This window comes from Lygodium microphyllum, chromosome 29 (assembly GCF_053477565.2).
Source record: "Lygodium microphyllum isolate KBCC chromosome 29, Lygodium_microphyllum_v1.1.10, whole genome shotgun sequence".
Lineage (NCBI taxonomy): Eukaryota > Viridiplantae > Streptophyta > Polypodiopsida > Schizaeales > Lygodiaceae > Lygodium > Lygodium microphyllum.
Window position 1 is genome coordinate 95199880 of NC_141163.1, and position 13075 is coordinate 95212954.

A 13075-nucleotide genomic window follows, 5' to 3' on the forward strand; every position below is an offset into this window, starting at 1 on the left:
GCATCACTTGAGTGATATTTGATTACTTATAGTCTTTGGGGGGTGAGAGAGAGAGAGAGAGAGAAGCTAATAATTATATAACATATAATATTTATTCATAATTGATGTATTATATCATAGTAAGTAAACAATGTGCTACACACACACACACACAAAGTTATGTCAATACATGTATATATAATGTGTATATACATATATATGCAATATTGTATATATATATATACTATTAGGCAAGGGAGTGGTCACTTGTCATGTAATTAAGCTTCATTCTAAGTGCTAAGAATGATTGCTAAGATAAGAGATATATATCCAAGTAGTTAGAGAGCTAATGCTAAGATGAGGAGAGGATGAGGCACATGAAGTTATCCATGATAGGGGATAATCCTTAAAAGTATCAATGTGGATATGCTCTGTGTGTGTGTGTGTGTGTGCTATAATCATCCAGCAAAGCTAAACGCGTGCTTTTATAGTAAATTGTTGAGCTTAACTTAGAATAGTGGCACAAAGATTAGAGTTTTAACTTTGAATAGTGATCCTAGGGGTCTATGTCAAATAGCTATTTCATACACCTAGCCATGGTGTGTAATCTAAGCTTTTGTTGTTGTTGTCTTGGAGAAGTCCTTGGGCTATGATATTAGACAATTAAGATGAAAGAGCCATGGTGTGTGTAATCTAAGTTTTAGTTGTTGTTGGCTTGGAAAAGTCCTTGGGCTATGACATTAGCGAGCTACTATAATCTTTAAATTGATATATGGAGATACTAAGAGATTGGGGATTTAGAGTAGAAGGTTATGAATGACATCAAGAATATGGCTTCTTTGCTAGGATAGGGTTGCTAGCCCTCTTCTAGCCTTGAACCACAATCCTAAGTTCTTATGTGTGTGTGCATAGATATGAGAGAGAGAGAGAGAGAGAGAGAGAGATTTATTATACATTCATTAAAAAAGCTATATGATTAGGCAAGAGTGTTGGATACTAATGGCAAACATGCCAAGATAGCAATGAATGTACTTTAGCAAGAAGTATGGGGGCACAAGGGGGGTGTAGTGAAGGTGAGGTGCCAGATGGGGGTAGTTGTAGGCCCCAAAGAAGATGGGATCGAGGGTGTTGAGGGTGGTGAGAAGGTCAAGGATGTAGTATGCCATCTTCTTCCGGAGGGTGCCACATATCCCTTAACTGCACCACAACCTACCCAAGTAAAGCTCCATCTGCATGCATAAAGATTGCTCACCCTCTCCCATAGATAGAATGGCCAAGAGAGAACACTCAGAGAGTAGGTATAAAAGTGAGGGTGGGGCACCTTCTTTCTATACTTTTCAACTTTTGCCTAAGGTTGGGAAGCGCAAGAGCTTAATCGAATCAATTTGAAAGCTTCAAGAAGCTTGATAAATGCATATTATATTATAATATGATAATACATATTATTAATACAATTTTTTACATAAATAAAATGATTATATACTTATCAATATAATTATATTACCAACTAATTATTAACATTATATATATATATATATATATATATATATATATATATATACTAACGCGAACACACACACACATGCACAAAAACGTATGTATGTATGTACGAATGTGTGTGTGTGTGTGTGTGTGGTTTTTTTTTTTTTATATGAATACTTATATTAGCATGTATAAATATGTATATATAATATTAATATAAATATATACATTATATATAAAAATAAATATGCATATATATTGTATGTGTGTGTAGAGAGAGAGAAAGAGAAAGAGACAGAGACAGAGAAACAATGGGAGAACAAATTGATTAAGTTATTGTTTCAATATTTGATATGGAAATGCAATACATTAACTATTAATCATACAAGTGCTTCACAATAGTTTTGGGGTCTCTTATGGTTTGTTTTTTAGGGACTCAACTGGCCATGAATCATATTGCCACGTACATCAAGACATGAAATGTGTTAACCAATAGCGGAGCCCCAAGAGGAACACCAAGAAAACGGGGAAACTATTGCAAGAAAATCTATCTTGTCACACCAATAAGCATGATCTTCATACTTTAATCAACCATAAGAAGAAGATGAACACCAAGAATAACCAATCTTCATGCAACATCATATAGCAAATCTCCCACGGATTTATCACAACAAATCTTCAACATATTCTTCATAGAAACCATCAAAGGACCAAAAGAATACAAGGGAATGATCAACTTTGAATGGAATTCATCACAAAGTTTTTATATTTCATCATCTTCATAGTCTTCACAATCTTTCTCTCAATCTCTCTCATGTAGATACAATGTTTTTCATAGAAAATTGGCTATCTCTCATACACTCTCTCTCACACATATGCTTTTTCACAATAGTACACTGAAATACCCAAGAATAATTCTCAATAATCCTCTCTTGGTTGTGGATACCCTTCGTAAGAGGTATGCCTAATATGAAAAGTCACTAGAGCCACTACAGTGACCCTTGAGGGCTCAATAATGTCACTATCACTTCAACCTTCACTTCAAGTCTTCATCAGCTTCTTCTTCTGCTTCTTTGAGCTATTTTGAGCTTGTATTATTTCTCTTCCAAGATTGTAAAATATTCCCAATCTAAACATCCATCCATCAGAACACATATAGAAGTGAATAGAGGTTTACATGCCACATACAGAAGCTTTATAAAACACTACAAAAGGTCAATAGAAGGCATACAAATCATACAACTCGAACTAAGACCACTTCAAACCATCAAAAACCTTTGAATGCACTTCAATCATTTCTCAAAATACTCATTCACAATCTCAACCTTTCAAGCATAAAGAAAATTAATCAAATCAAAGGCAAATAGATGCTATCAAAACCAAATAGACATATCACAAAATCTATCAAAACATCATATCTTAACCAAAAACTATCATAAGCTTCTCAAGCATTCTTAACCTAATACAAAACAATCCAAAACACTTTCAACACATTCAAAATCAATCAATCGACCCTCAAAATCAACCATTGAGCTCACAAAAACTACAAAATTAGCTTAAAAACAAGTCAATTCAGTCCTCAATATATTTTCACACTTAATAGAGGGAGCATCCTTCACGACCTCCAAAAAGAAAGAATAATAAGCCCAAAAAAACTAGCTCAATACTTCTATCTTGAACATTGATTAATTAATATCCACCCACAAATTAATCTTGATCCCATCAAGCTCTAGAATAACCTAGATCTATAAAAAAGATTGACAAAAGAAAAACACCTTGAAGCATGAACCAATGCATAGCTTATAAAATATAATGAAAAAAACTACTAAAGGATATAAGAGGTTCTTCCATTCTTACGCAAGTCTTCAAAACTTTAGCCATATCAATAAATCAACATTTTCAAATATTTTTAGCTTTCTTGAACCATATCTCCAGAAGGATACAAATCAAACACACCCACACACAAACATATGACACATAGAAATCTGAATGACACCCTAATAAGGGAGATTGAAAATAGATTCCATTAAAGCTCAATCCACCAATTACATCCAGAAAGAAACCATCAATGAAGATATTCTCTTTTAAAGGCCTGATGATTTCGAAACCTATCCATGGAAAGGGATTCATCCACAAATATCTTGGGAGGATTTTGAAAGAATTGCAAACAACACATCCTCTCCACAAGGATAAGATATATGCTTGGAAAATATAGAAATGCAAGATATCCAACTGACGAGGATCAATATCCACATTGGCATTAATGCACAACTTCGGTACTGGCTTCTGATCATTATGAGATTGATGATGCATGTACATTAAGTACCAAGTAAAATGAGTAGTTAATCTAATTGAAGGATTAATAGATTGATGATAGATCTAGGTAATTTGAAAGTAATTCTAATTAGCTTGTATAGGAGTTTGCATTTTCCTTGGAATCACATGCCAATTAATCTGAGGTCCTACCAATGAATCAGTTTGACTCATCCTCTATGTCTAGGTATTTGCAAATCAAAATTTAATAAGAAATGAGTTAAGAAATATGCTAAAAAGTAGAAAGGAGTGTGGTAGACAATGGAGGACAAGGAGGAACAAGGGAGAAAACACGATCCATAATGAATGGGCAATGAGTAAAAATAGGAATTTAGAGAGTACCTTGCAGTTGAAAAAGAAGAGGAGAGATAACATGTGGAGTTGATTGAAGTATGGATGAATAAGAATTAATATGTGGAGTCAATAGAAGTATGGATGAATAAGAACCAAATCTATGGGCCATTTGTTTTGATAATAAGCAAGGGAAGGTACTGATGGACCTAAAATAGATCAAAAATTGTAAGCTTCAAAGAAGGAGATGTCAAAAGGGGATTATTTAGAAACATGGGCTAAAAGATCCTCCCTCAGTTGGTTGGTTACATTTTGTAAACATACAGGGGCTTTCAATTATCTTTGATTCAATACAATAGTGTCTATCATGGAATGCTAAGAAACTTTAGGGCATGTAGTGACTTTAGAGGAATAAGCTTGAAAAATCTCATCCATCTACAACTCCAAATATCAAACATGAAGAATAGCTTGCAAAATAATATTCCTCATATACCTAAACATGTTCTCATCATTTAGAATCAATAGATTACCTCTAAGATACATATAAGACATCAACATGGTGTCAGGTATAACTGAATCCACAAATACCATCTGGGCAACCTCTACTAAGAGATATGAGGACTAAGTACCACTCCATCCATCCTCTGGAGGATGCAAATCCATAGTGGATAGCTTCCTATAAAATGCCATCTTTTGTTGTTGATAGTGCACAAAGAAATAATGATATGGCAGAATTTATTTCAAAAATTGCTCAAAACAAGACCCCAAAATGTCCATTCTAGATTGAAGCCTTTCCACCTTAGCTTGGAATAAGGGACACAAGGTTACATAACACTGGAGAGCAGTCAAGTTCATAATGATAAAGATTGTACATTAGGACTTGGAGGAATGAAGCGTGACTGAGCCAACTGTTCTTTTAACTCCTCAAACTTGGTATTTTGATGCTCAAATGTGCAATTTGTTGATTGCAACTCTACAATTTGGGCAACAATTAAAGCTATAAGCTCCTAGGTTTTCTTAAAAAGACAAACTTTATCCTTAGTGACATTAGCTAAATGAGCCTTTGCTTCAATCAACTAGGCCTACAAAGAGGATATTTCCACTTTCTAGGCTTCTAGGAATTTAGTATGTGACTCCATTTGTTTGAAAAGATTATGAAGAGTTTCTTTAATAGAGGCAAGCTCAGTATTAGCCTTGTGTAACTCCTCCTTAGATTGCTGCAACTCCTCATAGAAAGAAGAGTACAACTACTGAACATAGGCAACAGTAAATAATTGATATTTCTATGGAACTTTGAATCTCCTTACACAAGAAAGGAATGGCGTCTATTGTCAACGTGATGTAGAGAAGGAACTAATATGTCTAAACTACCATCTCTGTGTGCAGCCCTAAATAAATTTGTAGATGTAAGGCATGCAGGAAGGGTATCACTTGATGTAGCAGGGGCTGACATTGAGGAACTGGGGCAAGAACAGTTTCAACCACACGCTTTAAGCACTTCCTCTAAATGACTAGAGGAGAAGGAGAGTCATTATATGCAAGGATTGTTTCAGAATCTTCACTAGGAGAAGTGAGAAACACTAAAGGATTTTTAGGAGGTGATGGAAGTTCCTTTCTAGGGGTAGAGTATGTCGAGAAAACATACAAATAAGAATTATAGGTGACATTAGTCACATTACCTCTAGTGACTCTAATAAAGTATTGATCTATTTTGGCAAGAAGATAATAACTCTAATCAATATTCATGTCCTTGAGCACCATTCTAGAAGCATTGAATAATTCCTTGGACATGTAATTAGATGGAGTCTTGGTAGGCATGAACTTGTCTTGAAGGAACTAACACAATTGTTTCCAAAAGGGATTAGAGACCATGAAAATGCAAACATTGGATGTAGTGATGACATGTTTAGCATCCAATAAGTCATTGGTCTGTCTTTGCAAGAGCTTTATAATGTTCACATTGAAAAAGAGTCGACAGGCTGCTCGAAAGGTTTCTCCATGGTAGGGAAGAGACAAAGCCTTTCCCAAGCCTTGATGTATCATCAGGACAGTGGTACCATGGATAGAACTAGGTTGCCTCTACTACTATAAGAAGTTAAAAACTCATCACACAAGGTAGGATAATTGAGAACGAGTAGCAATGAGAGAGTCACAAAATGGGATACGCTGGCCTTAGTAGTAAGGTCCGATTCTAACAATTGGGAATAGTCACAACTAACCAAATGAACATATTGGATTGGGGGAGGAGTTCGAGGTGCCATTCGGATGAGAACGAAAGGCACACATCGCACAAATAAACACAAAGGAAGTCTACAAAATAGTAAAACAAAAAATAGATAAGATTTCAACAGAGTATCAACTCATACACAATATGAAAGACTACCCCAAGTAAACCACATCCTGGAAAAAATTTAGTATGACCTACCCACACATGTGACCGATAGCTTTGTGAGATGCAAACATATAAGCACATTGATCCTCGTATCAAGCAAGAAAATATATACACACCATACCCTAGACTACATCATCGTGACTATCAGAATACTAGAAATGCAACAAACTTTACTATATCTTACTACTATATTATTTTTGCTATAGGTTTAGAAAACCCCAAACCTCCAGAGGGCTTCCCGAACCTACCCCCTTTTCTAAACCTCCCTTTTTCAATCAAAACCTCCTCCCCTCTTTCTCATGTGTAATCTCTCATTTTCTCTTCCCCCTCCCTTTTTTCATTAAAGCCTCCTCCCCCCCAACTCCCTTTTTTAAATTCAAACCCCCTCCCCTCTCTTCTCACTTATAATCTCTCTCTTTCTTTTCCCCCTCCCCTTTTTTAAATTAAATTCCTCCCCCCTCCCCCTCTCTCTCTCTCATGTGTAGGGCCTAGGTTCTCTCTCTCTCTCTCTCTCTCTGTTAGATAAAAAATTTTAATTTAATTAAACCTTAAATTTTTTTAATTTAAAGTTTTTCGAACATAATTTTTCACACATTTTGAGAGAGAGAGAGAGAGAAAACAGAGAGGGGGGGAAAAGAGGAAAGAGAATAGTCTTTTTTAAATAAAATATTTTTCTTCTCCCCCTCCCTCCCTCTCTCCCATGTAGAGAGAGAGAGAGAGAGAGAGAGAGAGAGAGAGAGAGAGTATAAAATTTAAGAGGGAGATGAAAAGAAAAAGAAAAAGAGAGGAGAGAGGGGGGAGAAGAATAGGGGGAAGAGAAACATAGAGAAGAAAAGGAGAGAGAAAATAAGAAGAATAAGTCTTACTACTATATTATTTTCGCTATAGGTTCGGAAAGCCCCCAACCTCCAAAGGGCTTCCCGAACCTACCCCCTTTTCCAAATCTTTCTTTTTCAATCAAAACCCCCTCCCCTCCCCTCTTTCTCATGTGTAATCTCTCATTTTCTCTTCCCCCTTCATTTTTTCATTAAAGCCTCCCCTTACGTACCCCCCACTCTCATACCCCTCACCTCCCTTTTTTAAATTAAAACCCCCTCCCCTCTCTCTCACTTATAATCTCTCTCTTTATTTTCTCCCTCCCTTTTTTTAAATTAAATTCCTCTCCCCTCCTCCCTATGTCTCTCATGTGTAGAGCCTAGGTTCTCTCTCTCTCTCTCTCTCTCTCTCTCTCTCTCTCTCTCTCTCTCAATTAAATCAAAAGTTAGAAAAAGAAGAAGAAGAATGATAAAAAGAAGAAGGTGAAGAGAAGAGGGGGGAAAGAGGAAAGAGAATAGTCTTTTTTAAATGAAACATTTTTCGTCTCCCCCTCCCCCCTCTCTCTCATGTGTAGGGCCTAGGTTTTCTCTCTTTCTCTCTCTCAGTTGGATTGAACTTTTAAATTTAAACTTTTTTAATTAAAATAAATACATAAATAAATAAATAAATATATATATATATAAAGAGTAAAAAAGAAAGAAGAGGAGAGGGAGGAAGAGAGAGGAAGAACAGAGAGAAAGAGAATTATAGAGGAAATATAAAATTTAAGAGAGAGAGAGAGAGAGAGAGAGAGAGAGAGAGAGGAAAAGAGAGGAGAGAGGGGGGAGAGAGACAGAGAGAAGAAAAGGAGAGAGAGAAAATAAGAAGAAGTCTTACTACTATATTATTTTCGCAATAGGTTCAACCTCCAGAGGGCTTCTTGAACCTGTTCCCTTTTCCAAACCTCCCTTTTTCAATCAAAACCCTCTCCCTTCTCCTCTTTCTCACATGTAATCTCTCATTTTCTCTTCCCCCTCCCTTTTTTATTAAAGCCTCCTCCCCACTTCCCACCTCCCTTTTTAAAATTAAAACCCCCTCTTCTCTCTCTCACTTATAATCTCTCTCTTTCTTTTCCCCTTCCCCTTTTTTAAATTGAATTCCTCCCCCCTTTCTCTCATGTGTAGGGCCTAGGTTCTCTCTCTCTCTCTCTCTCTCTCTCTCTAATTAAATCAACCTTCTTTTTAATTCAAAAGTCTCTCTCTCTTTCTCTTTGTTAGATTAAATTTTTAATTAAAAATTTTCTTTTAATTAAATATTTTTAAAAGATTTTTTAATTAAAAGTTTTTCAAACATAGTTTTTCACACACTTTGAGAGAGAGAGAGAGAAGAAGAAGAAAAAGGATAAGAATATAGAGAGAGGAGGGGAAAGAGGAAAGAGAATAGTCTTTTTAAAATTAAACATTTTTTTCTCCCCCTCCCCCCTCTCTCTCATGTGTAGGGCCTAGGTTCTCTCCCTCTCTCTTAGTTAGATTAAAATTTTTAATTTAAACTTTCTTTTTAATTAAAATAAGGAGAGAGAGAGAGAGAGAAAAAAAGAAAGAAGAAGAGAGGGGAAACAAAGAGAAAGAGAATTATAGAGAGAGAAAATATAAAATTTAAGAGAGAGATAGAGAGAGGAAAATAAAAAAGGAAAAGAGAGGAGAGGGGGAGAAGAAAAGGTGGGAGAGAGAAAATAAGAAGAAGAAGAGAGAGAATTTGAACACACAGAGAGATCTATAGAGATAGGAAAGATACAATTTAAAAGAAAGGGAAAAGAAAAAAATTTTAAAAAGAAGAAGAAAATAAAGAAAAAAGAGGAGAGAGGAGAGAGAGAGGGGGAGAAGAAGAATAAGAATAAGAAAGAGGGAAAGAGGAAGAGAGATGGGGAAAAAGAGAAAAGATAAAAGTCTTTTTTTAATTTAAATATTTTTTGTGAGAGAGAGAGAGAGAGAGAGAGAGAGAGAGAGAGAGAGAGAGAGAGAGAGAGAGAGAGAGAGAGAGAGAGAGAGAGAGTTTAAAAGAGAGAGGGAGAGAATAAAAAGATAAAATTTAAAAGAGACAAAGGGAGAGAATAAAAAAAGGAAAATTAGGTGAAAGGGGAGGAGAAGAAAAGGGGGCACAGAGAGAGAGAGAGAGAGAGAGAGAGAGAGATAGACATAGGAAATTTGGGGAGAGAGAGAGAGTAAATTTAAAAATTAGAAACATAGAGGAAAAAGAGAGAGAGAAATATGAGAAATGGATGGTTGAGCGAAGTTGACGTGCGATAGCACAGCAACTTCACTTGTCGCTTCGAGGCAGTGAAGCGGCCTAGCATTCCATATGCGCTTTGTGTGTACGGAACACTAGTCGATACTATAGAACCAATACTGAATTGCACATAATAATAGGGACTAATTAAAAAATTGTGTCACCCTCATACCCATGTAGCGCATTCATTGATGTGATAATGGATATGCAATGTAGATAGATTCAAATTTAATGACGTGATATTTATAAATTATTATTAATGGGTGAATTGTTTTATTAGGTGATCAACCTTAAAAAAGAAGACTGCGGTTCCTTTTATCCATTAAAGAAAATTATTACATATTCATGGTGCATTAAATGAACCTCGAACTTTAAATCTAACTTTAAGGGTCTCTAAATGCATATTTATTTTTACAAATTATTATATGTGGAGTACTTTTTTGCCAATGTGTGCAAGAGTGGTGGGACTGGTTCATTTTATTACAAATTATGATGTGAGTGTTTAGCGCATGAAATGTGTGCAATGTGAACAATAGGTTTATTTTATTTTATTTAAATGGTGTGTGTTGAGCATGGATGCACGTGAAAAGGTGATCAACAGGTTCGTTTTAGCAATTAAATGTGGCTTATTGTGCACCATTGATACATACCGGGTGTGTGAATGCACCCTAATCTAAATGAGCACACAAAAATCAACTGATAGAGAGGAAACCATGAACCATGAAGCAATCCCAAAATGCAATCTAGACAAACTAAATATTGATAGCATAAGGAGAAAACAAATATAACACGTATTTTTCATGACTTGTCTTGGAGTTTTATGGATTTTTTCTTAATTTATTAAAATTTAGATTTTTGGGGTTTTAAAAAACAAATAAAACCAATGAAAAAGAGAGATTTTGGGATATGAGTAGTCAATGTTTTTGTGTGTTTGTTTTGTTTTTATTAAATAAAAATAGTGAGACTTGTATGGAAATGTGTTTGGGTTGGTTCGATTTGTGTTATTTTGTTTTACTTAAAAAAAACTATTATCGTTGTTGTTTTTTTTGCAACTCAAAATGTGAAAATAAGTTGTCATGAAGTGTTTTATTTTTGTTAAAATTTTTAGTAACATTTTTAAAATTTTATGGATTTTAGAGATATTTAACTTTTTAATTGATTTTATTTTAGGTTTTTACTTTGATAAACTTTAATTGAAACTAAACATTCCAAAAATTTTAGCTTTATTTGGGATGTTTTTTAACATTTTTTATATTTTAAAATATTTAGGTATTTATTTTACTTTAAAGGATTTTAATAATAATATTATTATTTTTTGAATATGAGAAGGCGTGAAATAAGACCCCTTGCACTGCGCATGAACAGGACTCTGCGAGCTCCATGGCATGGCAAGGCGATATGTGCATCCTTATGTGTGAATAGTAGCAAATCATCTTGGTATGCACAAACATGAGAATCTACGCGCAAACATCACAACTTGAAAGCAAGTGAGTTCGCGCGCGTATGCCACACCACATGAGACGGGGGGTCACCCATGGGGTGCGAAAGAGGGAGTTGGTGGGTGGTTTGGTGTTGGGTGAGTTTTCATCCCCGAGGTGCAGGTTAGTGGGGGAAATGGGGGTAGGAAAGAGAGGTGTGTATTGTGTTTATGTAGGAGTGGGGAGGTGGGGGTTTGGAAAGGGGTGGGGGGAATAGGGGCTATGGGAGTGTGGGGGGAGGAGATGGTGGAGGAGGAGGGTGATGTGGTGGGGAGGTAGTGGAGGAGGTGGTGTTGGAGGTGGGGAAGCAGGAGAGGAGAGGTGGAGGTGGAGGGCTATGTAAAGGTAGGTAGGAGGGGCAAGGGAGGAGGAGATGGGGGGTGGGGAATGAGAGGGAGGGCTAGGCAAGTAGGAGGAAGGTGGGGCAGCGGGTAGGATGTAGGGGGGGGGGGGGGGGGGGGGGGGGATGTTGGGGTAGGGGGGAGGGTTGGGGGTGGGTGTAGGGCAAGAGGTGTTGGGTAGGGTGGGGTGGGGTATTGGTGGGCGGGGAAGGAGGCAGTTAGAGGGAGTAGGACATGACAAGGGAGGCACACGGCAAGGGGGGCTAGAGGCAATGGGCATAGGGCGATGGCAGGTAGGGGGGGGGGGGGGGGGGGGTAAGAAGGCAGTGTCGGAGGTGGGGGGGGATGAGGAAGTGGTGAGAAGGAGGGAAGGGAGAGAGGTGGGGGAGAGGGAGGGAGGCGGGGAGAGGTAAGGAAAAAGGGAGAGGGAGAGAGAGAAGAAGAAGAAGAAGAAGAAGAAGAAGAAGAAGAAGAAGAAGAAGAAGAAGAAAAAGAAGAGAGGGGGGAGGGAGGGACATGACTGGGTGGGGGTGGGGGTGGGGGAAGGAAAAATTTTTAAATGTAAAAAATATAAAAATAAAAGAGGAATTTGAAACCCCTTGTTCCGCACACAAGTGCAAGGCGGGGTTTAAAAAATTGTGTTGCCAAGAACGAATGGAAGGGGAAGAGCAGGTTGTCCACAAGACATTGAAACCAACAACGGCACCACATATATCGAGGTAAAAACCAAATGATCATGTGGACACATAGGGCAACAAGGAAAAATTCATGAAAAATTTAATTCAAAAAGATTCGGGCATTGAATTGATGTGTGACAAAAAGAAGAAGTGGGTATGAAATAGGGGGATCATGATAGACAATAGAAATGATATGTTTGGCATGAAAAATAGGCATTCACATGGAAAAATGGTAAAAAAATACACCCGAAAATGTGATTGAGAATTGATAATTGAAAATTTGTTTATTGAAATAATGTGCACTAAAAAGGAAAAGTGTATGGTTTGACCAGATGAATATGGCTATCAAATCAAAACATGGGTTTTCGGTGAGAATAGGGTGTTCACATGCAAAAATAGCAAAAACACATACAAAAAGTAGAATAAAAATTAATTCGAGAAGATCCTAAGTTGAAACATAGTGCATCAAAAAGGTAAAGTATCAAAGAAGTAGTGTTTGATAGGGTTGTCATGGCAAAATGTGATTTGGTGATAAGAGGGCATGTTCACATGGAAAAATAGTAAATATATGTATGAAAATACAATAAAAAATAAATAACACAAAATTTGTGTGTTAGAATAAAGGAAAGGAAAAAGGAAAAATGTCTAGTTGGTTGTGTGATCAATGCTATCCAAGTAGCACATCGTTTTGATGAGAAAAAAACACATTCACATGGAAAAATAATAAAAGTCACATAAGAAAATACCCCTGTAAGCATGTAAATTTGAATAATGACCAACTCATGTGTCAGAATGATAGGTTGTAAAAATGAAAATGTTTGAAAAAAGAGAAGGATTAGGGCTATGAGATCAAACTGACGTCCAACGTGAGAATGCTACGTTCACATGGAAATGCGTCTAATTCGTTGGCGTAAAATTATTCAAAAATTAATAACTAAGGAACCATTGCTTAGAATAAGGGACAATAAAAAGAAAAAAGTTAAATTCAAAGGGCGAACATGGCTGTAAGGTTAGATGTCAATTTCGATAAATGTAGGATGC